At 40.4% G+C, this 5,731-nt stretch overlaps 1 pseudogene; it reads left to right on the plus strand.

Annotated features, from left to right (window-relative positions):
- The first annotated feature begins 215 nt into the window (after positions 1–215).
- LOC139478637 (uncharacterized) lies at positions 216–5,245 on the plus strand (annotated as a pseudogene).
- The last annotated feature ends 486 nt before the right edge of the window (positions 5,246–5,731 follow it).

Here is a 5,731-nt window from a genome sequence, read left to right on the forward strand (position 1 = left end):
AATTGAGTATAAGTATTAATCTAAAATGTCTTTTGTCTTCCATCTCATGTAAAGACATCTTAAATACCATTGGTTAACACAGTAATTCAATGGCTTGCACAGCTGAGTCTACACTTTCTCCAGTATACAAGCGTCTCTCTGATTGACATTATGATAACAACTTGTATTCAGATTTCACCCTTCACGTATCTGATGTTATATAACCCACGATTACAATGATAGAGACAACACTTCGCGTTGATAAGCTTGAAGCCTGTGTGAGAGAGACTACATCAGAAAACAAAAAGCTGAAACAACAGGTACGGAGGCAACACGCTCAGCACCTAAAAGAACCTAAAATAACTACAACGTAAACCCCAAACTCTCCCCAAAAACACGCTAAATAGTGTTACTCTCCTTCTAGCTTACATGCTAAAACAAATAAATCCAGATGCTAGCACTAAAGCCCTGCATAAAGTAGCATTCAAACTCAAACTCACCACCCAAAACTATAAAGACTTCAATACAGGTTACCAACTAATTATCTCAGATATATAAAATAATCCCATAAAACAACCAATCTCCAAACACTAAAAACCCAAATAATGGCAGGACTAAATATTTTTCAGTGGAATGCTGGCGGGCTTAACTCGCACAGCCACGAACTAAAAGCAAAATTTAAACTAAACAAAGGACCGCATGTAGCATGCATCCAAGAAACTAAATTCTCAAATAAATCAAAATTTAACTTAGCCAACTATAACATAGTCAGAACAGATCGTCCTAAAACCAAAACAACTAGAGCATCAGGAGGCTTAGCCATACTAATTAGAGAAGACTTAAACTATGAAGAGATCAAAATAAACACCCCGAACCTAGAAACCAACGGTATTCAAATCACCCTAAACAACAAAAAAATAAACATCATAAATATCTACCACTGGCATCAACAAAAAATCCAAGCAGAGGATCTAAACATACTTCAACAAATAGGCAAAAAGTCAACAATTTTCCTAGGAGACTTTAATGCCCACCACCCCTCCTGGGGCACGGGGGAAAAAATAGATAATCACGGTAAAATAATCTCTGAATGGATAGAGGCCAACGATTTCGTATTACTTAACAATAACCAACCAACCAGATATGATACAAGCAATAGAGACATGTCGGCTATCGACCTAAGTATATGCACCTCAGACTTAGCCCAAAGCACTCAATGGGAAGTTCACGACGCCCCACTAGGAAGTGACCACTTCCCAATGAACATAACCATAGGAAATACCAACGTCCCCGACAAACCCGAAAACTCAGAACCCAAATTTAACTATAACCAGGCTAACTGGGATAAATTCCAAAATATCTGCAAACAAGCCAATCTAAACGAGATAGAACATAATGACCCAGAAACCTTCTGCAAAAACCTAACAGAATACATAATCACCTCAGCTAAAAATTCAATACCCTTTAGAAAAGCAAACAAATCAGGCAAACCCTCAGTACCCTGGTGGAACGAGGAAATAGAACAAACCAGACAAAAACGTAAAAAAGCCTTCAATAAAGCCAAACGCGACCATAACTACATACCTATAGCCCACAAACTAAACCATGAGGTCCAAAACCTAGTCAAAATAGCCAAAACCAGGGACTGGAAAAATTTTTGCGAGGGATTAAATAACCGCACAGATGCCAGGACGGTCTGGCGCAAAATTCATGCCATTAGAGGCCTAAAAAGACACAAAAAAATCCTAATATAAATAACTCAACCAACCCCAGCAAAAAAGCAAATAACCTGGCTAAACACTTTTCGACCATCAGCAGTAACAAAAACTTCAGTGATAAATTCCAAACAAAACTCAAAACAGAATCCAAACCTACCAAAGAATTAAACGATAACCTAGAAATAAACCAACCCTTCACAATAGAAGAACTAAACTATGTACTCCAAAACAGGAAAAAGGGAACAGCCCCAGGACTAGACCTAACATCCTACCAAATAATCAAAAAACTCCCTCCCAAGCTACTACAGTCACTACTCAAACTCTATAATCTAATCTACCTAAACGGCCAGGTACCAACCTCTTGGAAACAGGCTCTAGTTATCCCTATCCCTAAACCCGACAAACCTACAAACCAAGCTAACTCTTACAGGCCAATATCTCTGACCTCAAACTTATGTAAAGTAATGGAATCTATGACCAAAAATAGATTACAACACTACCTAACTCTAAACAACACCATAAATACAGACCAAAGCGGGTTCACTCCTGGCCGCTCAACTCTAGACAATCTCGCCCGGTTAGAACAGGAGATCAAAACAGGACAACTCAACAAACAATATACTACAGGCATCTTCTTGGACTTCTCAAAAGCATTCGACATGGTTTGGCACAACGGGCTAATTCAAAAACTTAAAAAAGTAGGACTAAAAGGACAAATCGTTAACTACATCCAGGACTTCCTAAATAACCGAAAAATCACAGTGGGTATAGACCAGGTTCTATCGGACCAGTGTCCCCTAGAAAACGGCACTCCCCAGGGCAGCATTCTTAGCCCAACACTCTTTAACATAATGATCAATGACCTCTTCGAGGGCCTATCCCCTAAAATTAAAACATCCAAATTCGCAGATGACGGAGCCCTCTGGATCCGCACAAAAAGTATGTCAACTTCCCAAAATCTACTCCAAAAATCCCTAAATAAAATACAGCAATGGGCAGACAAGTGGGGCTTCTCCCTAAACTCCGAAAAAACTACAGGAATAGTCTTCAAACACCGAAAAATGAAACACACCACCCCAAATCTTAAATTAAACAATAAACCAATTAAGTTCCAAAAACAAACCAAATTCCTAGGGCTAATCTTCGATCAACACCTAACATGGGAGGCTCACGTTAAAAACTTAACAACTAAATGCAGCAAAGATCTAAACGCACTAAGATGCCTCACCGGCTCCAACTGGGGGGCCTCCAAAGATACTCTACTCTCTCTCTACACATCACTAATTAGGTCTAAATTAGATTACGGATGTGCGATCTATGATACGCTTAGCAATAACCTAACCAAAAAACTAGACTCAATCCAATACCAAGCTCTTAAAATAGTCACACGTTCCCAACATGGCACCTCTCTCACTTCACTTCAGGCCTTAACAGGAGAAATGCCACTAAACCTACGTAGGCAACACTTAACCCTTAATTTCTGGGCCTCGTCCCAATCAAACCCTCTCATCCAAAACCTCATAAACGAAAATATCCGCCCTCGTAACCAGGCTCTAACTAGGAAGCACCCTTTACTTACTCCAATATCTCAACGAATTTTCAACTACCTAAACGAAAACCAAATAGATAACCTCCAACAAAACTGCAAACCATCAAATATATTTACCCCAAAACTAAAAATCCCCGAAATAGACACATCTCTGGCAAAGTCAATAAACAAACAAACCGATCCAAACATAGCTAAATCCACCACACTAGCTTACATACACGAAAACTGGCCAAATTGGTGCCACATCTACACAGACGGATCTTCCGATCCGATCACAAATCGCACTGGTTTCGGAGTCCACATAGCACAACCAAATAGGAACACTCAATCTTATCGACTCCCAAACAACCAATCCATCTTCACTGCAGAGTTAATGGGCATAGCATCCGCCCTCCATAACCAACATGCTAAAAAACATAAAAAAATCCTAATACTCACAGACTCACTAAGTGGACTACAGGCCCTCCAAAATAAAAACACCAAAAACCGCCCTAAACTCATTAACCAAATACTCAAAAGCGCAAATAACTTAACAGAGGCAGGCAAACAAATAGCATTTATCTGGATCCCAGCCCACGTAGGAATATATGGAAACGAAAACGCCGATCAAGCCGCCAAAAAATCCCTCAAAATTCCTGAAATAAGCCTTAATCTACCAATATCTAAAGCAGAGATCAAAAGCATTAACAAACGTAAAATCACCCAAAAATGGCATAAGACATACCTAAAAACAAACACACAGATAATCAAAATCCTCAAAAAAACTCTAACCAAACCTAAAATCCTCCATCCATCCAAGAAAATTGATAGAATAATCACCAAACTCCAAACAGGTCACACTAAACTAAACAGTCAACTCCTAAAAATAAAAAAACACGCAACCGGAAAATGCCCACACTGCCCACACCTGGAAACAATAGAACATGCACTCTTACACTGCACGCACTACCAAACCCACCGAGCAACACTCCAAACAAATCTAAAACTAGATAAAGCCATAACCCTAGAATCAATCCTAAATCCACATAACAATATAGAAAAATTTAAAGCACTAGGCGTATACTTAACTAAAACCAATCTAATGATCCGCATCTAAAAACACTCAACCACACCACATAAACAAACAAACACACACCAACACACTCCCTTAGTACACTACCACACCCCTAGGCATGCATTCCAAATTTCAAAATCTCCAAAACTTATATAAGCAACCACTAAAACCCCCCTCTGGTTGCAACACCTTTATTTTCCCTTCAAAACCACGCTAAATGGCCCGACCGGGCCCGTGTGCGAAATACGCTCCAGTCGGAAAGCGCACGTTAAATCTCCAAACGTAAGTAAGTAAGTAAGGTACGGAGGCTTACAGAACAGAGTACCGAGGATCGGGACAGGTTGTCGAGAGATGTAGAAGACGTGTTTTATGACATAGACTCCATATACCAGGAACAGCGGGACCTGAAAGAATCTGTTATTGACCTGAAAACACGCTCTATGGTAGATAATCTACTCTTTCACGGGATCCCGGAAATGCCTGGAGAAGAACCTAAAGAGGTAATTAAAGGTTTCTTAAAGAAAGAAATGAAGTGTGACACAGACATTCACCTCTTACGTGTACATAGGATTGGCCCTCACTTATTTAACAGACCACGTATAGTGGCAAAATTTGCAAATCCAGACGAACGGTGGGAAATCCTGACTAACACAAGACAGCTGAGAGTTAGTGAACAATTTCCTCAAGAGATTGTGCAGAGTCGAAGAGATCTACTCCCCATTTTCAAGGAAGCAAGGAGGCGTGGTTTGAAGTCTAACCTCACAGTAGACAGACTGTATATAGACGGGAGACGTGTACCCAGGAGACGACCCGTTTATAGATCTCACCCCACGAGGCCTTCCCCCCAGCAGGAGTTCATACGCGAGTGCCGTCGGTCGGTCAGACAACAGACAACCCAACAAGATGGCCAGGACTGAGGACACGGGAGAAAACAGGCCGCGGTAGGAGAATAACGGAGGTCAGCAAACCCGTGAGTTGCCTAACAGTGAAAACGTAACTTCCCACGAGAAACTTAAGATACTGTCTCTTAATGTGTGTGGTATTAGGACAAAGCTGTTAAACCCCGATTTTGTGAACGATGTGTCCAGATACGATATACTGTGTCTGACTGAAACTAAAACGTGTGATTTAGATGCTGTGAAAATCCCAGGATTCTCAGTTCATATGAATAACAGAACTAACGCACTGAACACACGTGTATCTGGCGGGATCATTGTAGCCATCAAAGAGACACTATTTGACAGGTGAGCGTCATCGAAAAGATACATGATATTGTTTTATGGTGTAAGATACCAAGTGAATTCCTGCATGTTAACGATGACCTTATCCTAGGAACTGTGTATATACCACCAGAGCAAAGTAGATTTCATTCACCGGAAATATTTACAACACAAGACAATGATATCATTGTATTGTTGGTGATATGAATTG

The sequence above is a fragment of the Haliotis cracherodii genome, unplaced genomic scaffold, assembly GCF_022045235.1.
Source record: "Haliotis cracherodii isolate W230 unplaced genomic scaffold, xgHalCrac1.p SCAF_4, whole genome shotgun sequence".
NCBI lineage: Eukaryota > Metazoa > Mollusca > Gastropoda > Lepetellida > Haliotidae > Haliotis > Haliotis cracherodii.